A 21,880-nucleotide genomic window follows, 5' to 3' on the forward strand; every position below is an offset into this window, starting at 1 on the left:
TCACCGTAATAACTGACCACAGGAACCTCCAGTACCTAAAAACGGCTAAGGCCCAATCCTCACGACAACTACGTCGGGCTCTTTTTTTTGCTGAATATGACTACATGATTACATTTCGACCAGGGGTGACAAACAGGAAGGCCGATGCTCTTTCCCATACGGGGGTGGAAGAGCAAGGGAATCAGACCCCTGACCCAATAGCAATCATTCCGAGTGACAGGCTCCTAGGAATCACAGCAATCATAACTCAGAAAGAATTACATGAAGAAATCCAAAACCTGATGAGTCCGGAGCAATTACAAGCGTGGAGTGCTCAAGGAGAACATTACATGATAAAAGATTAGTTGCCCTATTTCAGGAATCGTTTATTCTTACCAAACCAAGAACTACGAGAACAAGTCATGTCCGGTTATCATGATTCCTTGATCGAGGGCCACCCCAGAATCGCTAAAACCCTAGCCAAGGTAAAACGAAGTTATTGGTGGCCCACATGGCGTAAAGACATTATCCAATTCATCCTATCTTGTGGAGTGTGTGCTCAAAACCAGTCATCCAAGCAGAAACCGGCTGGGCTATTACAACCATTGGAAACCCCCCAGCACCCTGGCACACGTTGTCCCTAGATTATTATCACCACCCAGTCAAGGGTTTAACACTATTCTTGTGGTCATGGACCCATTTTCAAAAATGGCACATTTCATTCCTCTTAAGGGGCTCCCAAATGCTTCCACTCTGGCAAAGGTATTTCTTGAAGGCATCGTACTGCTCCATGGGTTTCCTTCAGTTTTAGTCTCAGACCGAGGTACTCAATTCGTATCTAACTTCTGAAGAAAATGCTGCTCTATGGCCCAGATCGACATCCGGCTATCCACCAGTCACCATCCCCAAACGGATGGTCAAACTGAGAGGACAAATCAGATGCTCGAGCAGTATCTGCGTTGCATGTTACACCAAGCTGAAGGAAGCTGGTTCAACCTATTATGGATAGCTGAATATGCTTATAATAATTCCCTACACACCAGCACTGGGCCAACACCCTTTTATACCATGTATGGCAGGCACCCACGTACTTCTGAGTTGGACGTTCCTACAACCCTGGAAATGCCAGCAGTCAAAACCTTGCACACGACGATTTCTCAAACCTTTAAAAGGGCAGCTGAACACCTACTTCAAGCTAAGAATCACCAAAAGAAGTTTGCTGATCAACAACGAGCAAAGGCCCCCAACTACCAAGTGGGAGACAAAGTCTGGCTGGCGTCTAAACACGTGTCCATTAAAGGAACCCGAACTTTCTGTCCAAGATCCCTGGGTCCATTCACCATCACCTCCGTGATAAATCCTGTGGCGATCAGACTAGCTTTGCCGTCAAACATGCAGATTCATCATGTGTTCCACGTATGTCTCCTTAAACCTGTTCAACCTGGGACCCGGGTAGCAACGTCACCGCAGCCAGTAGTAGTCGCCGGGGAGCCAGAATTCGAAGTCAAGGACATCCTGGATTCAAAGTACGTCAGGTCCCAATTATACTACTTAGTAGACTGGAAGGGGTATGGTCTACAAGATAGGACATGGGAGCCTTGTGAGTACATCCATGCACCTCGCTTGCTTAGACGATTTCATCAAAACCATCAAAACAAACCAGGACCAGACAGAGGAGCCACCTTGAGAGGGGCCTTGGGGGAAGGAGAGGGTGCTGTCATGATTCCTGCCCCTCATGTCCCCAGCCCTCCAAGATGTCAGGCTGGAGCCAGGCCACGATCACCTACACGGCCCTCAAGGGCCTCTCCGTCCCTCCAAAGACCCACTTGGAGTCAGACTTGGCGCTTGTGGCAGCAGACTCACTCACTCCCATAGGATAACATTGGGGATTGGACTTGTAGTGCTTTGATTGGGACAAGATGGATGCCCCCACATATTTCGGTTCCTAGAACTGCATGTGCAGTCTAGTCTTTTGGGTGTGGTTCAGCTCAGAGACACCTGGGATACACAGAGACTATTTAAGCCACGCTCAGGCTGAGAAACATGCTTTGTGTTTTCTGCACCTGTAGCGTGACACTCACCGTGTTCGGATCAGTCTCCAGTAGGCCTGCATCTTTCTTCTGCGCTCAGCTCCTGCAAGAACAAGAACACCGTCAGGAACAGCCTTACCTTGCGGCGCTTCTGCCCATCATTCATCGCTTCTGCTGTTCTGCGGGCATCTTCGGCGGTGTCATTCCCATCCCGGCACGCCGCTTCCTAAGGAAAAGGGAAAAGAACAGAAAAAATGCATTAGTAAGCATTCAGCAAATCTTCGCTTTTTTTTACAGACTGTACGAGCTTCAAAGGCTTACCTGAATCCCAGCCGCTCTGGGGGAACTCTGTCTGCCGAACTTATCATCCGTCTGCAAGAGGGAAAAGACACTCCAGGTTAACGTGGAAACATCTAGAGGCGCCGCATACCGCGCTTTCTCACTGCATTTCTTCTTCATAACCGGCATCCACCCTGAAAACGTCGCAGCACCTAAAAGACACAGAAAAATAACTCAGTTCAATACAATACGAAAGGGTCGCATTGCGCATCGCACTCTCATTCGCCTTCAGCGCTACTCATCTCAGCAGCACGTCTCGATCCCCGGACGCCGGCCATCATCTAAAGAAGGAAAGGAATGAAGTTAGAGAACTGTTCAAAAGACTCATTATATTTACCTGTCGGACTCTTGCCAGTGAAGTAACTAGGCAGCAACGAGCCTGCATCAATCAATGCGCCCCTGCACTGAAAGCAGGACGGAGAGCACACTTTCCAAGAAAACAAGGTGAGCTGTGGATCAAAGGGAAGGGTTGGACCCCGGGGAAGAAGGGGTTCAAGCACACAGAGACAATAAGGAGTTAAACTCTACCAATCCTGTGTTTCAGGCCCAGTCTCCAGTCGAGTAGACTCCAGGGAAGGGTTCGAGGTCGTAAGAGGTCAGAACAGGCTGAGTGACGTCCCCGTGGATACCAGGTGAGCGTTACACCGTCTAGGAAGGCGTTGGTCATGACAGTTGCCTCATATGATGAGATTTGAAAAAGAGCGGCCTGCGAGAGATGCAGGCGATGTGACCACTGTTGCAGGGTTTGGCACAATGCTCAATTGAGGGTGATCTTTTATGTCCATATGCCAGTGACTTGCTGCCACCTGGAATCCAGGGACACCTGAAGGGGTCTCAGCCTGCAAAAAGGGACTAGATGGATGCAGGAGGATATCATCCCCAGCAGGGACGTGATGGACCGGGCTGTTGTGACGGAAGCTGTCGATAGTCGTTGGACTTTCCCAGTATGGCCTTTGCCCACACTTCCGAGGGAGTTGCTAGACATACTATTGTGTTGCGCTGGGCACCCAAGAACAGTGTGTTCTGATATAGCACTATCAGGACGTCTGAAGGTTGATTGAGAACGAAGTCAGGATCTGGATGGTCTTAGCGGTGTACTGAATTGCCAGCATGTGAGAGCGGGATCGGATGAGCCACTCATCAGGTTGCTGCCACCGGGCTTAAGCATTTGGTGAACACCCTTGGGGCTGATTTCAGGACGAAGGCCAGGGCCTTGAACTGGTAATGCCTCCCTTCAATGACAAAACCCAGGAACTTCCAGTGCTTGCGATGAATGGAGATGTGGAACTAAGCATCGTCCAAGTCAAGGGTTGCCAGGAAATTCCCTTCTTCTCGCTGGTCGAGCACATGCTACAACATGACCATCCTGAACCTCTGGCATTTGAGAAACTTGCTGAGGTATTGCATGTCTAGAATTAGCTACCACCCTCCTGACTTCTTCCTTACCAGAAAGTACGATATTTGACGACCCCAGGTCTGATGAATTCTTTCATCAGACACTTTTATGCTTGATTCTTTTTATACCAATGTGGTGTACATTGGGCCTCTGAGGTTCACCAATCACCTTATAAGGAATTTCACAACTACTTCGAAAAGACTGATTAACTTAGCAGTGCCCACTCACACCCCCTGTACTTTCAAGTCTAGAATTGGCTGCCACCCTCCTGACTTCTTCCTTACTAGAAAGTATCTTGAGTACAGTCCGCAGCCCCGGAGGTGCTGAAGGACTGGTTCTATTGCCCATTTTCTCAACATGGCCTGAACCTCCTTTAGTAGTTGTGCCATGTGTAGTTCTCGTCGTGTGACAGGACGAATGTGGGAGCATTTGCGCTGGAAGGACATAGAGCACCCATTTGTCAGTCGAGATCATCAGTCACTGATCGACAAATTGCGATAACCAACCTCCTTCTGGGATGCAGAAGTGGGGGCTTGGGTCCTGGGCTGGTTCAGGCCTGCGTCTGTGTATGCGTCTTGGATGTGGGCTGACGACACTGGGTGCTGCTGCCATAGGCGGCCTGGGAGTGCCCCCTGTACACCTCTTGGGTGGTAGAGCGGGAGGATTGGTGATAAAGGGGAGAAGGGGTACCTGGAGACTCTCCCTTTTGGGGAGCGAAATAACAGCCTCCTCTGCGGACGGGTGTCCAGAGAACATGCGGTCTCTGTGTCGGTCTTGATGGCCTGCAGAGTCTCATCGACTGCCTCCCCAAACAAATTGTCTCCATCGAATGGCATGTTGATCACCTTGGTCTGTCTTTCCGTGCAGAAGTTGGTGTCCTTGAGCCAACCCTGGCGGTAGAGGGCCACACTATTGCCCATTTGGTGAAAGCCAGAGTCTGAAATGTTGAGAGCGACAGTGATAGCGTGGTCGGAAACCACCTCCCCTTCCTGGAACAGGGCTAGGGCTTTGGCCTTCCTATTCTCAGGAATTAAGTCGAGGATGGGTCCCAACTTATACCACAACTCCCTGTCGTACCTTGACAGGATGGCGAGGGCATTGGCGGCCTTGACTGTGGAAGCTGTAGTTGGAGTGATGCGCTTTCCTGCTGCATCCATCTTTTCCCCTCCTGATCCGGAGGAACCATAGATGAAGAAGAGTTGTTGGAAGACCTCGTCCTATTGGCGGCCGAGACCCCAGAATCTGGCGAGGGCTGGGATATAAGGCACCTACGGTCTGAGTCTGGAACCCGGTACTACTTCTACAACTGGTCTCTTTTCGCAGGGGTGGAATTAGGGGCCTTCATGACAGCCATGCCCATCCTCCCATATGGCATCAAACAAGGGAACTGAGACAATGGTCTTCTTGAAGGACTCCTGTCGTTCAAAACTTCCTTTTTCCTTTCCTCCAGCACTAGATTAAATAGCTTGACAGCCCTATCAATCATGGAGTGGAATGAGCAGATCTCATCTGGCGCAGAGGCCCTGGAGGGCACAGTCGCGCCTTGAAACACTTGTGTATAGGCGCGTTACAAATACCATATCATATCATATCATATCGACATCAGGGGTTCGTCATCCGTGGGAATGTCATCATACTCTCCTCTGGTGGTGACAGTATCTGTGTCAGTGTTCATCTGAGCTGCTTCCCCCACCACAGGGGACAAAGCCATCGGCACTGGCCAAGGGGCATCAGGGTTCTTATGAAATAGCGTTGGCTGAGCCCGGGGCAGCCTCGGAGGGCTCCTTGCTAGAAGAAGGGTGGAAGCAGCGGGCAATCACTGCTGGATTTCAGCCACCAGAGAGTGTACCGTGATTAAGATGTCCAAGAACATATCCCTCGGTAGAGTAGCTGGGCCTCGTGGAGGGCTCAAAGGCTGGCCAGTGACCCTTGATGGGGCATTGGCAGAATGGGGTTGGGTTCCCCTTGGCCCCCTTCCTGGTCAGAGTAAAACCCGCTTGGCAGGTCCTCCTCAGAACTATTGTAGATTGCTGGAGACCTCCTGGGGAATACCAGAGGTGCCAGAGTGAAGAGAGGCGCAGCCTTGGTGGGTCGAGGCAGGAGGTCTTTAGCAGGAGGCATATCTCTCATCAAACCAGAGCCCTTTGGGAAATAAGCAACAACGGGACCATCTGCTGACAGAGGTCTAGGTGGCAAGGAAACCCTTGGCGTGTTAACCATCGTAGTGGTAAAGGTGTTGGTCGTGGACGATCCCCGTGGTATTGCAGCCCTTGAAGGAAAAGCAGTCTTTGTAGACGGGGTGTAGGTCCTGGTGGATGAAGTCATTGACATGGCTTGCGTCGATGATGGTCTAGCTGGTAATGAGACCTTGGAAAACGTGCTTTTAGACGAAAACTTGTGTTTGGCCGCTGATGCCAGTGACTTTCTCACAGACGGAATCTTCCCGTCTTCCAGTAGGCTAACCATCGACGTACCCGGTGACGGCGACCGGTCCCTCTCCACACTGTGTCCCATGCCGCGGCGACCGCTGACGTCTAAGGCATTGGAGCGCGTGACTTTGCCTTCTTTCGGATCTCCTCCAAGGAAGTAGCCTCAAAGGACCTTAGCCTCTTCTTATATGAAGGAGCACAATCTTTAGACCTGCTGGTCCTGGTAGAGGCATGGCTAGGCCTGTGGTCGTGTCGGAGGCCCTACCTTCTTCGATCTATGCCACCAACCTCCGATGGCGGTCCTTCTGTGTCTTTGATGAAAAGGATTGGCAAATCGGACATCCATGTGCATCGTGGTCAGGATGTATGCTGTAAATGCCCTTGAGATGCCGATCCTCAATGATGATATTCTTCAGGCCGCAATTCTCACAGGGCCTGAAAAGACTTTTCTTGGTGGCGTCTGCCATGGTGTCGAAGTGAAGGCCCGAGCCTGGACTTGTGGTGCCACGAGTTGGAGATCTGACGATGAATAGAGGATCTGCTCCTGCAACTGGTCCCCGTTGCTGGTAGTCACAATATAACAGAAGACGAAGACTCAATGAATTCTTGCAACCATAGACAAAAAATAGCAAAAAGTTGTATGATTTTGAGGAGTGACACACGAGTACTCTCAACATGAGAAACGTGCTGTAAAAATCTGAAGATGTCCACAAGCGGAGGAGTTTAAGAGTACGAGTGTCATTGGCTGGGGCAGTATGACCCAAAGTGACACTGATAGGCTATAGAGGAGACAAGTAATTTTTAGCTTAGAGCTGAACAGCTTCAATTTTACTGACGATTCCCATCCTGACGATGGGGAATATTCATGAGCATGTGAATCCATGCAAGACCCCAGACTTCAGACCTGGCCGTCCATTGAGGGCCCAAATGCGTGAGCTCCTCCCCCCTCCCGGTTGGATGAAAGGAATGTAGCATTAATACTTCTGTATGACAAGTTTTGCGGCCTCTCCACCCTTTCCAGGGAAGTTGTGCTTCTCCTCTTCCCTTCTTTCCACCCTGTCCGCACCCGCACCCAATCATACCAGGTCAAACAGATTCAAGGCTCGGAGTCTCACTGGACAGGTAAGCACTCGGTTATCTCTGGAGAGATAGTCCAATAGTTGTCTCAATTTCTTGGCAAAGGCCGGCAAAGTGCCTCTAATACTTGCTGTGATTTCTTTTCAGTCCCAGTATGAGCCAAATACTATGCTACCAGGATGTGATGTGTGGTGGCACTACCTTCCTCCAAACTGCCAGTCACCACTTTTGCCACCAGTAATAAGTTAGACGTCAAGTGACAGGGGTGTAGAAATGCCCGCCTTGCGGGTTCTTGTTAAGGTTACCCGGGTGCTCTGGTACATCTCTACCAATTATCTCAATGATATAGCCTCTGCAACCCCTCACCCCCCGACTGACTCATCCATCACCCACCATGGCTTCTCAGATTGCATCTTGCACCATACTCCCAATACGCAGATGAGCTGCCTGGTGATATCTGATCAAGCTGGGAAAACCCATTCCTCCCGCCTTCAGGGGGGCCATCACAGTAGATTTGCTTTTTTTAGCTCTCCCCTTGCCTCACACAAATCTCAGCAGGTTCTTTTGTAGCTTCATCAGGTCCAATCTGGCAACCCTGACCGGAATCGCCTGAAAAAGATACAGGCGCTTTGGCAGCACCGTCATCTTAATTGCATTGATTTTCCCTATCAATGAGATGGCTAGTCAAAGCCACTAAGCCACCTCTTCCCTGATCGTCCTGTTTGGCCCAATACAGATTGGCCGGGTTCAGGGAGACTTTGATCCCCGGATATTGGATCGACGAGCGTGCCCATTTGAATGGGCAAGACTCTGTAACGTGATGCTTCTCTTCCTGACTCATTTCTAGGTGTGCATTGCTGATACCCAACCCTGAAATGCCTTCCCCAGGCCCATGCCCCTCATTATTTTATCCGGAAAGGCCCAGTTCATCCTGTCAAAGGCCTTCACTGTGTCCAAGGACAGCAGGGTGGCCGGGCCCCTCTTGAAACAAACCACTCAGTCCACCAGGTTGATCATCCTCCTGACATTGTCAAATGTCTGTCTTGGCCTGATGAAGCCTGCTTCATCCGGCCCAGTTAGCTCTGGAAGCAGGGAGTCAAGCCCATTTGCCAGTATCTTGGAGAAGATTGTATAATCTATGATTAGCAGGGCAATAGGCCTATAGGACCTGCATTGCGTGAGGTGTTTGCCAGCTTTAGGGATAATGGCAATCATTGCCTGAGACATGGTGGTTGGTATTTCCTTTGACAAGGCCTTCAATACCTCTTCCTTCTCTATAGAGTGATTCAGAGACTGTCTCTGCGCCCCAGTGATTCTTTTTAAGCCCGCCGTCTAAACATATTCCAGCTATGAGTCCCTATTATGTTCCCAAGCTCTGTAGATAACAATGTAGAATGTGTCAAATGCACTCATCTTTCCTCTGCGCCCTTCCTGGAAATGTCCAGACTCATCCTGTGTTTCCGATCTAAAGGCCCTACACTGCCGACCCTTCAGAAAGTGCGCCAGCATCCTGTCTGTTTTATTGCTTTTTTTGTAGACTTTCTTGCTCATTTGCAGCAAGGCTTTCTCAGCCGTATTAATAAAAATGGGGTTAAGCTACCCCCCTCAATTTAGTTAATGCACATCCAACAGTGCTGCACCTCCCAGGTTTTTAGTTCCCCTTCTAAACAAATCTGCTCCGCCTTGCGTATTCGTGCATGTGCGAATCCTGTAAGTATAAGTATCAACTTCCCACATATCACTGCCTTGAGGGCGTCCCAGACCCCATTCAGAGAGACCTCCTCCTGATTTATCTCAAAGTATTCTTTGGTATCGGCCTCTATAACGATCACTGGCTAAGGCAGGACTTTTGGTTGGGAAACCCACAGTCTATAGTGATTTGGAAATTATGTGGGTGTAAGCAGCATGTAAGTGTGAGTAGAGAATACCTTCCGGCCCTCATGTTGGTTCCTCCAGGAGTCCCATATCTTCCATTATTTTGGGAAGAGTTTTGGAAGGTGGGTAGGCGGAAGTTCTATGATCCCTTGAGTGATCTAGTTCCTGGTCTACTATTACGCTGAGGTCCCCTCCCAGTATTAACTCCCCTACTGCAAATTGGGATGCCATGGGAGCTACACATTCCACAAATAAGTCCTGGTTAGAATATGGGGCATAAATGGATCCCACTGTCATTGGTTTGCGCCCCCAGCTCTCCGTTCACAAGTACCAGCTTGCTCTCTCTGTCGCACCATGCATGTGCCTCCCCTAAACGGCATCTTCGTCTAATCATCCCCATCACTGCTGCCCTTTTGCTGGGGGGCTGAGGAGTAGAATTGCGTTGGAAACAGTCTGCTCCTCAGGCGATGTTCATCCATGGCCACCAGATGTGTCTCCTTTAACAGCCCCACGTACACTTGCAAGTGGTCCATCAGCTGTAGTAGCTTCTGCTTTTTTTTGGGAGAATGAGGCCTGAACATTTAGTTTACCGTAATAATTTCCAACATTATATATGTGCCCCCTGTGTTTACTGCCTTCCTGCTCAGCACCCCCTTTTATCCCGACCCCCCTCCACGATTAACACAGGTGAATGGACTACCTCCCTCGCCATTCCAGGCATCTATGTCCCCCCGGTGATGAGATACCATTGCTTTCACTATTCCTAAAATACAATTACCAAATAAAGCTCACCCCATCCCCTCCTTTTCTGGATATTAGACCAACTGGTGGTCTGCTTTACTGGCCTCCATTCAGTCCCCAAGTCTCTGAAGATACCCCTCCACAGCCCTGAGGAGGTCTCCCAGTCTTCCGACCCTCTTAAATCTCCTTCGGGCCGGTCACCATGGTTTTTCACTAGTGGCCATGCCCCTGGGCTTCTTCCTTGGGCCTGTCATTTCCTATCCCTGGGTTCTACTTGCATCAGGGTAGAGGGCTTCTCTGGTGGGGCTCCACAACATATTCCAATGAAATGCCCAGTATTTTGCAGCCTTCTTGCACCTCCTCGATTCTATGTTGTGACCCCCCTATATTTAAATAGCAGGCCTGTCAAGTGCAGCCACCTATACCGGATAATTTCTTTCTGTAGCTTGGCTGTTATCAGCTTTAAGAGCTTGTGTCTTTGTAAAGTCACTCCTGGAACAGCTGTATCCTGTCCCCTCCTATCTGTAGCGGGCCACAGTCTTTTGCTGCCCACATCAGTTTAAAAAGAATGTCTCTGGGCTTGTATTTGCCCGCTCTCTCTGTTGGGCACCGACTCTGTGAGCTCTGGTGAGGTCCATTGTGATTTCTGAAGCTCAGGGAATCAGCTCCATGAACTTCATCCTGAGGAGGCCTTCCAGGTTTCTCCCTTCATGGCCTTCAGTGAGGAATTGAAGTCTGATTTCCCCCTGCTACCTGTTTTCTAAGTCCTCGCATTTCTGAGACAGCTCCTCAGATTGATCTCTCAGTTCGTGGACGGTGCCTCAGAGCTTTGGGATCTCTTCCAGAATCTCTTCTACTGTCTGCTCTGTAACATTCATCCTTTCCCCCCCATGACTGACACCTCTGTTTGTATTCCAACAGCAGTCCTGTGGATTTCATCTCTAAATGAGATGAGCTCTAATATCAGGGAGTCTTGGGAGCCTTTTATTGTTTCAATGATGTCCTCCTTTGTGAAGGTGACTGGTGTCAGGGGTGGATCGTCTCCCGCAACTTCCATTCTTGCCATAGTGTCGCCTGAAGCCTTTAAACAAATGAATGAATGAATACACTCCTTGGTGCTCTTCTTGGAATGTTTAAGCATGGGAGCTGGTTGGTGGTGTGCCAGAAATCCCCCTCCCCAAAGCTGTATGTCCCTTGCCCCATAGAAGAGATCGGTTAGGGCAGTGAATTGCAATTCGTGTGAAATAGATGGGGCTCTGGCCACCCGATTCCTCTGTGGCGATGACCGTGGAAGGGAAGGAGAACGTCTCTGTTCCGGCAGAGCTGTTTGTGATTTGTATCTAGGCGACCCACTGTGGTGTGAGTGCGGTCTGCTCACTGATGTCGATCTGTGCCGAGTGTGAACTGAAGGTGGCCTGCTTCATGAGGGTCGACATGATATAGGTGACATGCTCCTGCAAGGCATAGCTTCTTGCTGTCTAGGTAATGGGGTAGTTAACATAGCCCTCTGCCTTCTTAGGAATTCATTGATTATTCTTTGCATGTACTGCATTAAGGCAGGGTCGAATGGGTCTGATGTATCTTCCATGACAGGCTGCCTGTTAGGGCTTTGTTTCATTAAGCCATGGTTGTTGTTACTCCTACTCCACCTCAGAGTACTCCTGTAGGAAGAGGTCCGAAGGTTCAGCCATTTCCATGATTGGAGACAGCTGTGCAGCTGCTCCCATGCTCCCTATATCAGGAGTTTCTGGTGCCTGGCCAATTGTCTCCTTTTCAGCAAGAATAAGCTGTAGTGGCGGCTCGTTGACAATGTCTGTAGTAATTGACTCCCTTCCCCTGTGGCCGTGGACAGTGAAATTCTAGTCAACTGGACTTCCTTCTGATTTTTTGTGTTGTCCGTAGACAGTGCGACTTCTTTGTCGACGAGTAGTGTTTCATTGACGAGATTACCGCCAACGAGTCCTCCGATGACAAAGGTCTTCATCGTTGAGTCAAATGCTTTCTTGATTAACAAGTGCTTCTCCATGAACAGGCCAGGTGTTTTGGAAGGTGTGATACCACTCAGACGGTGATATTCTCTTTTTCATGGACGGTGCCCCTGTGGATGACTGCTCTGTTGACAATGGCGTAGGGATAAGAGTGTTAGGAAGGATATTCCTAGCATGTGTTTTTCCCCCAGCTTTATCTTGCTCCCTGAATGTATGCCGTGTCTCTGTAGGTGTGAGGTCAAGAATGGAATGCTGATTGTATGAGATTTCACCCAGGGCAGTTGGTAATGATGTAGCCTGGGTGGTGGGAGCCAGTGGGTTCCCCTAATACTGCACTTCCTAATCTCCTTGTGATGTAACCTGAAGATCACAGCTGGCTACAAGAGTATCTTTTATAAGTACCCTGATTACTGGTCATAACAAAGAGCTGTAACTTTTTTGACCTGGTCACCCTTCTGATGGTCCTTGCAGACCTTTCCAGATGCAGAAGTGGTCTTTTCATTCAGTTTATTCGATTTAGGAGGTGGTGAGTTGGTCCTGTCCACTGAAGCTTGCTTCTCAGTATGCCTCTGGGATGTAGAAGGCACATTTTTTCAAGACTCCTCATCGGAGGACATCTGCCTGCTTTTGCGATGTAGAAGAAGCCTTCTGTGCCTGTCCTACAAGGCCTTTTTGGAGAAGGTCTGGCAAATTTTACAAGCCTCTATTTCGTGTGGGTACAGGCAGTAAAAATAGTACTTGTGGGGGTCCCTGATGAAAATCACCCTCTTGCCACACTTGCTGCAGTCCCTGAAGAGGGACATTTTCTCCTTTGACGCCTGCATTCCTGGCTCTGCCATGCAGTGTCTTATGGGCAGCAGCAACTCAACGTTTTACAGTGGAAAAAAGGTTTCCTGACCCAGGAAAAAACCTTAACCAGTAAAGGAAAACCCCAGCAGTAAAAGCTTACCACAGGGGTTCAAAAAGAGCAAGGTTCTAAAGAGAAATTCAAAATTAGTTCAGAGAGCTCAAGAGGATTCCCCTGTCAGAAGACTACGGTGAAAAACCTGAAGATGACTGCCTGGGGTGGAGCCTAAACCCAGCCACCTTATTGGTTGAGGTCAAAAAGGACCGGGGGAGGTAATACACAAATTAATGGCTACACATCCCCTATAGGGCTATCTGTATAGACTTTTCCTATGGAAAAGTTCATGTTAAATTTTAAATTACTGAGGATTCTCAGTCTGATGACGGGGAATTTTCAAGCATGTTAATCTATGAAATATTCAATGCTGGAGGGAGGCACAGAGAGGCTCCATCCTCTGGCAATGTCTGAACACTACTGTTGGTAACCTGCTGTTTTCCCTTGGGATGCAGACATCAGAGAGCACTGATACAGTTGTTGAGGGAAGAGCAGGATGGCCAGTTTACCTTTCACAATGTTTGAGGGGCTCCGTTGCTGGCCCAGTATCTTTTCCATCTTCTGTCCAGCTGTATGCCATGCTAGGGAGGTGACACTCCAGCCATTCTGTTGCTGGACTCCTTCAGGTGCACTTACGATACCTTTTGTGCAATGTTCAGCAGGAAGCTCTTGTGCATAGGATCTGACTTTTCCTCTATAGCTTTGGCTTCAAAAGAACAGTTTGAGCCTGACAGAGCCACTGTTGCTGGACAATCACCTGTTTTGGAGGGAGCCTCAAAGGCAGTCTGGCAGAACAACTGGGCTGCATCGGTAATCAAGTGCCTTACAAGGGCAGTGCAGGAGGCTATTGTGAATAACAATGTTCGTAGTGGCACCACACTGCATTAAAAGCAGTTGCAGCAACAGGCAAAGAGAAAAACAGGTACTGACCCAGGACCCAGTCCAAGTTATGAGGGTATTCTTGGGTGCTGGGAAAGGCTGGCTCACAGTCACATCTTATCTGATCAAGAGAACAACCCAGGGGTGTGGCTTCTGCTTAGGGAAGTGTGGAGGTTTACACAAAGAGGGTAGTACTACCATAGGGACTGCCACAAGTGGGCCTGAAAGCCACAGAGGGGATGCACCTTATTATTGTGCATAAAGACAGCCCTTTCACAAAGGGGTGTTACTTTGTGGGCAGCTTGGGGTGAACCTGAGTATAAGGAAACAGATGGTACTACACAAGTACAAATGAATGTCACCAATAAACCTCAAAATGGCAGCATTTTCACATTACTATTGTCTGACCAGAGCAAACGGCTGGCCACTGATTGGGAACCATTTCTGAAATTATAGTATTAAGTTCATACCATTGGTTTGCCTGAATCGCCAATGGAAAGAAGAAGACTGTCAAAATAGGGTCCATCGAAGGTTCAGGCTTTACACAACCTTTCCTGTGCCTTTCATCATGAGACTGCATGAACAGAATGCATTGGTGGCATACAGCCAAGCACATCAGTTGGCGAGAATGCACCTGATCCTCACAAGGTCCTAGATTTTGGGGCAGGGGTTGGACAGGGGCACCCTGATCCTACAATACAAGGCATATGTGACTCTGGACCCCGCAGATGCTGAGACTATTACTGAGCAGAGCCAGATGAAGTGGATTCACTAGGATAATAACCAGATATAGATCCCTCTAGCTTCATGACCAGATGTCTGGGAAGCCATTAAGACATACTCAAACGTGGCTATTTTGCAGGCTGAGGATATTGTATGTTATTTTGCATTTTGTATCACTGAGACATAACCCTATGTGGACACCAAGCAGCAAGACTGACCACCAAGTGAAAAGTGCACTGGAAAATGACTGCTCCACAGCTGGCTCATGAAACAGACCCTGGTTGAAACTTGGCTCACACTGACGGTCCCTCTTACGGCGAGGAGGTTCTCAGCATCAGCCATAAGATCACATCAGCTTGATATCAAATATTTAGCTTCACTAAAATTGAACCAGGGTCCTATTGTAGGGCATGCCATACACTGCAGGTTTTGGGCAAGACAGCCAAGTCTAAGCCTTGTTAACTGACATGCCATCTGCAAATGAGAAAAGATCAGGCGAAAAACACAAATACATTATCTCACCACCATACAAAGCTTACCATCAGGGTAGCAGCACCCTCCTCACCTCAGCTAAAACACATTACTACACAGCATCCATAGCAGAGGCCTCTAACAAGAGCCCTCTTAAAGGATTTAAACCCGATCAGCCTTCTACCAAGCACCACAGTAACTAAAATCATGGAGAGAAGCAATCTAATGAGCATGTTCTTCACAGACAAAATCGACAGGATCTGTCACCACAGTGACAACGCCCCTTCCATACCACCATGCCATGCCCCAAGATGGGTCAGAATTGAAGACCTCAATACTGGAAGAAATCAAACATCCTTGTATCACTAAAGGTGACATCATACGAGGATGTCGTCAACCCAACCTCCATTCTAAAGGGCACCACAGCAAAGGTTGCCCCACCTCTCCTCCACAATATCAAGTTCATCGAGACCGGCGAGGTGGTACTCACCATGGACAAAGGTCACTCATACCTCCTGAACAGACACCAGCTCATCCACATGAGCACCTGCAGATCCCAACAACGCCCAGTGACCTGCAGTCTCACAAGGCTCCGTCCTCTCCAACCTTTACATGGAGCCACTGTGGGCTTTCTTGGTAAATTCAACATCACAATTCACCAGTATGGAACAAGTTACGTACCTGCAACTCTTGTTCTCCAGCATGGGTCTTACGTGGATTCACATGCTCATAAATATTCCCTGTCAAGCTGGGAATCCTCAGTAATATAATTAGGGTTTCCTGTTTTAGGGGTTTATTTTTTTTTTACTTCCGGGCCGTGTTTTTCCAGAGTTTTCAAAAAATGTCAGAAGCTGTGTTTATCAGTGTTTTCCCGTTTTCCCCTTTCAAAAAATCGCGGGTACCTGTTTTTTCCGGTGTAAACACAGAAGTGTTCTTTTATTGTTTCAACATTTAAAAGAGTTGACGATCGAGGTGGGACTTGAACCCACAATCCCCAGCCTTATCCATTAGGCCACTCATTTATATTATAATTTATATTATATAAAACGCAGTGCATAGAATTTGCGCAATTGGCCAATTCAAAGCAATTGCTAAGGATTGGTGCATGTCAGGACTATTTGGCCCTATTTTGTGATCATCTTCATTTCCATCTGTACAAAGCACCAGTATAACCAAATTATTTAGAAGACAGAACATCAGAAGCCAAACGAAAACTGTTACAATACAGGATGGTGAGGCGTAGCAACCACCACACTGCATACCCTCTTCAGTTAAAAGGGATAAATATGAATTGCTGAAGGGTTTGTGTTGCAGGAGTTTTTCATTTCTTTACCTTCGCTCACTGCAACATCATATGTAGGGTGTGTTCTCCAAACTCAAAGACCTGCTTTACATGTTGAGCTGGTGTCTTCATGATTTAGTTGTTTTTGCCTTGGGGTGTTCATTTTGTGTGTGACAGGTTGTTCACTCAGTCTATCACGGTCAGATCAGAGCTCACCCATCAAGTGGCCCAGACAGTAGCCTAATGGATAAGGCATCAGCCTCCAAAACTGGGGATTAGGGGTTCAAGTCCCACCTGTCACAAGTCGTTAACTCTTTTAAATTTTGATATAATTAAATATTAACAATTTCAACAAATAGTAACACAAAGATGATAACAACAAATAAATAAACAGGGCCGTGGCGGAGGCCTGTAACTGCCTCTGGTGTCCCCTTGCAGGGGGCACAAGAGGCAGTAACAGTCCTCCCCACGTCCCGCTCCTCTGCCACGGCCCTGTTTATTTATTTATTTGTCCAATGTTTGTCGGGCCAGTGGACACGATTACTTTATTTATTTCTGCACTGCAGAAATAAATAAAGTAATCGTGTCCACTGGCCCGACAAACATTGGACAAATAAATAAACAGGGCCGTGGCGGAGGCCTGTAACTGCCTCTGGTGTCCCCTTGCAGGGGGCACAAGAGGCAGTAACAGTCCTCCCCACGTCCCGCTCCTCTGCCACGGCCCGGTTTATTTATTTATTTGTCCAATGTTTGTCGGGTCCACGGACACGATTACTTTATTTATTTCTGCATTGCAGAAATAAATAAAGTAATCGGGTCCACTGGCCCGACAAACATTGGACAAATAAATAAACAGGGCCGTGGAGGAGGCCTGTAACTGCCTCTGGTGCGGCACCAGAGGCAGTAACAGTCCTCCTCACATCCCGCTACAAAGCCACGGCCCGGTTTATTTATTTATTTGGGCAATGTTGGACAGGTCCGTGAACCTCATTAATTTATTTGCAGAAATAAATAAATTAATCAGGTCCACGGGCCCGAAAAACATTGCCCAAATAAATAAATAAAGCGGGTCGTATTTTTTTATGCAATCAACATTGCAGAAATAAATAAAGTAATCGGGTGCCCAACACCAAACCCAGATGGCCCACTCAGGAGTTTTGCCCCGCCCCGCGCCACTGCTACTGCCAAAGAAAACACAAGACTAAACACAAGGCAGCACCCTCAGCACTTTCCCCTGCAGCCAGTTGGAAAGGAAAGATAGATGTGTGGGATAGATTTGGTTAATTCAACCTTCTGCCACAAGGTAGTGATTAATAATATCAGTTCAAACAGCTTGCTACCGCCAGGGCAGGAAGAATAGCTCATCGGCAGTGCGTCTGTCTTGAATACAAAACAACAGTAGTTCGAATCCAATCCCGGACTCCCTAAATATAATGCAGTTTAGCTTCAAGCTAAAAACAACATGTCACTTATATAACCTATTGCTGTCATACTGCCCCAGCTAAAATGACATCCGCCCTCCTAATCCAGCCCTGGCGGCGGCCATCTTCATATTTGGACATGCATGTAAAGTGGCAGTAGGAACCAAAAAGAGCCAAGCAGGGAAGGAGGGAGGCATCACATGTAAAACCAATGCTGGAGGACAAGAGTTACATTTGAGTAACTTGTTCCTTCTCCAGCATGGGGTCTTACATGGATTCACATGCTCATGAATATGATTACACAGCAGTACACTAACACAACCACAGCAGGTGGCAAGGCTCAACACTTACTCCTGAAAAAGACTTGCCTGACTCGAGACTCCACCCTGGAATACCTGTCAATACAGTAGAATCTCATGAAGGTGTGGGTAGATCTCCATGTAGCAACTCTGCAGATATCCAGCAGGGGCACACCAGAGAGGCACATGGTAGTCGATGCAATGCCTTTGGTGGAGTGGGCTCTTAGCCGGCCTGGCAAAGGTCTGTTGGCCAACTGATGGCAGGCAATGCATGATACAACTGGAGAGCCACCTGGAGATGGAAGCCTTGGACGGGGCCTTCCCATGCCGCAGAGGACCAGAATTGATGAAAATTCAAGGCAGCTTTCAAATGACCTTTCTGCGTGCAACATCCAGTGAATGAAAAGATCTTTTAGCAGGTGAAGAAGGGTTTGCAAAGAAAACTGGCATATCCATAGCTATGGAACTCACTGCTCGGTGGTTTCAGGGTACAGAGAACCACCTGTCATTTAGGCGAGCCCTAAAAACGTTCCTTTTCTAGGCGATGGTTGCTGCTGGTTAATGTCCGCCTGTATTTTTTAGCACCAAGATGCCTACGGGTGAGCATGCGCTTAACTATTTCTAACATAACAAAGGATTGTTTAAATCGAAGTCTGACAGTACCTTTAGCATAAAGCAAGGATGAGTTTGTAGAACAACTTCAGCTGAGTGGAATGACAAATATGGAGTCTTACATGAGAGAGCCTGTATTTCTCTTAACCTTCCTGGTGGCTGTCTTCCAAGAAAGAAACGTCAAGGAGGCCCGTGCATAGGTTCAAACGGGCCCCCATCAGTTTCAACAGCACCACATCAGCTCCCATGTAGAGGTAGGAAGCTTCACCGGCGGGAACGTTTTGAAGAGGCCCTTGAGGAACTCTTGAACAAGCCTGTGCGACCACAGGGAGAGCTTCCCCAGAGCACTGGGGTACCGGGATATGGCAGGCAGGTGTACCTTGATAGATGCATGCGCAAAGCCAGACTTATCCAGCGAGAACAAGTAAGGAAGAAGCTGCGGCATTATGAGCAGCAGGGACATCTTTTGCGACTGGCACCACACGTAAAGCGCTTCCACTTGTGTTTGTTGCAGGCAGATGTAGATCTGGCCCTGGCTAGAATGTTCTTGCATTCCAAAGGCCGCAAGTAGTGTCCACACTCTGGGGCTGCAGGAGCCAGGCCACCAGGCTCAGAGACACTGGCTCGTGGTGTAGGATTGACCCTCCGTTCAAGGCGGGCATGTCTGGAAGATGAGGAAGTTTGATGGCTGGAACCTGTATAGTCGCTCCCAAAATCCACACCAACTAAAATAAGGGAAAAAAAACCACAATGCATGAAGAAACCAGTTTTATTGAAATATTCTGCCAGGGAAGGTCCAGAGGCGTTCTCAGCTACTTTCTGCTAGTCCATGGGGTTATATTACAATGTCATATTCATAACAAAATAAAGTTTACAGGCTGCCATTGGCTGTTAGAATAAGAACCCATATTTTATGTAAATTTCCTCCTTCAATTGGTCAATTAGCTTTGAGTCCGCCCCCGTGGCTCTCCCACTATGCAAGACATCGGTTTCCAGACATTATTGAACTAGTTCCAATTGGTTGGCACCACAACTTGCTGACAATCGTTAAAATATTGGTGCTGGTTACTGATGTGGCCTTGGATGCTACACTAATCCACAATTATCTTCTGGTGGGAAAGGAGAGATTGAAAACATTGCTTTGGCCAAAGACCTATTAAAAAACATACTCCAATCTCATCATTCTCATGCCTCACCCCAAACAGTTTGCTCGCCCTTAGACAGGTTGTTCCGTACTCCCTCTGATACATTTTGCTGCCTGCAGGTGTTTGTTCCAATTGGGTCATGACACATATAACTTACTCATTGTAGTGTGAGGACAGTGTACGATGCCTTTAACCATTAATAAGGGTGCCTGTAAATCAACCGGTTCTTCAGGCAAAATACAATTGTAAATCAAAACACACAAACCGTGATTAAGGAGGCTGGATAACCACTTCACTCACATACTAATTATCACAAAATATACATTAATTTTGTACATTAATTATTCACAAACACATTAAATACACCATATCTTATAGGCAATTGAGAATCATTACCCAAGAAACCAAAAGAAACAGTACAGCAACTATTCCATTAGTCATACACAGTCACACCAACAAATGTCCACTTACACACTCACATCTAATGGCGACAAGAATGGTAAGGTCTCATAAAGACCTCCTAATCGCTCAACACAGAATATTTACACAGTTAGAAGTATAACCCAAATGTATCTACAGTTTATACATAAATCCACATATAGTTCATGTAGGCTTGTCACGTCTACATATGTTTCGGTCACACTCAGGCCAGCAATGGTGGCCACCCAGTTCAAAAGGACCTTCTTCAGGACAAATACAAGAGTGGTTCTTTCCACACTTCTGTCTTTGCTGTGTCGATGGAAGGTGAAAATACTGTTCTTTATGGTTTCTGGCTCCCTCAACTCACCACGTGGTGAGGGTAGTCTGGGTTCAACAGAAATCAATCCCAAACAATCCAGAGTACTGGATTCCTCAGTCTGCTCGAACTCTACCTAATGTCAGATGGTCACCTCTGATCTTCGAAAGGTAGCACCTCTAGATGGATGGTTGGTCCTGCAGGGATTATCAAATACGTCCTGCTGAGAAAAGCCGCCAAGGGTTGCATCTATTTATGGACTGGGGCTGCAGTTAAATAGTTTAGTTCCATATTTATCCCACTGTATCACAACTTGAGGGGATCCTCAAACTCGTAACACCGCAGTCAGATACGTGCGTCAGAAGCCGTTGCTGAGTCAATCCGAACTGACTACGGTGTTACGAGTTTGCAAAGCAGTCGATTTGAGGTGGTCCCCCACTCCTTGAAGAGACAGGACACCTGTGCTTGCTAGAGCGTCCACTCGTGTCAGCTCACAATGGTGTTTCGAACATCTGTCAGGTGAAATAGGACGAAAAATATCTGTTGTGCTACGCCCGGTTCCACAGATTCTGCACCACCAGAAACGGGGAAGCGCATCCCACCTTGTTTGCTGATGTAAAGCGTGGTGGTGGTGGTGGTGTTGTCCATGAAGACTCGTACCACCTTCCCCTGGAGCTGAGTCTGAAAAGACTTGAGAGCCCAGAAGACTGCCGATAGTTCCAGGACGTTGATGTGCAATGCCTTTTCCTCCTGGAGACAGAGGCTTCTGGCGTAAGATTGGCCTGTGTGGGTACCCCAACCTTCCAGAGAGGCTTCCGTCGTGACTGTCTCCTGATATGCAGGGATCTGGACGGGAGCAGCCTGTGAGAGATGAGGGCGATTGGTCCACCAATGCAGGGCCTGACGGAATGCCATATTGAGGGCGATCTTGTTGGTTCATGAGCACGTGACCAGTTTCCATCTGGTGTCCAGGAATTCCTGCAGTGGTCTCATCTGCAGCAAGCAACCAGATGAATACAAGAAATCATCATCCGCAAGAGGGACTTAATGGACTGGACTGTTGCAATCTTGGCCACCGTCAGTCGCTGCACCTTCACCCCAGGATGGCCTTTATCCTGTCTTCTGACTGTGACACGTGACAGGGTTGACGTCAGAAAGTGTGTGTGTTCTGGGACATCACCACGCAGAATTTCGGATAATTTGGAGTATGCTGCTTACCTGAAACTCCTTTAATGGATTCACATTCTTTGAATATTCACCTCCCCCTCCAACAGGCTGGGCATCTTTGGTAAAATTTTATTATAGCTTATAATAGAACGTTTAGGCTCACTTTAGTAGCCCATCCATGTCCTTTTAGGTGCCTTCTGCCTCAGCCAATGGGACGTCGAGTGACGAGCCCCAACCAGGAGGCCATCTTCAGATTTCGGACCCCATCGGGATGAGAGTTGGCGTAATGTAGCCTTGCTCCCTTAAGACTGGTAGGTGGGCACAGGTGAAGCCATGAAAGAATGTAATGCTGGAGAACAGAGTTACAGGTTAGCAACATACTCCTTCTCC

This window comes from Ambystoma mexicanum, chromosome 4q, assembly GCF_040938575.1.
Source record: "Ambystoma mexicanum isolate Mex_15411 chromosome 4q, UKY_AmexF1_1, whole genome shotgun sequence".
Classification (NCBI taxonomy): Eukaryota; Metazoa; Chordata; class Amphibia; order Caudata; family Ambystomatidae; genus Ambystoma; species Ambystoma mexicanum.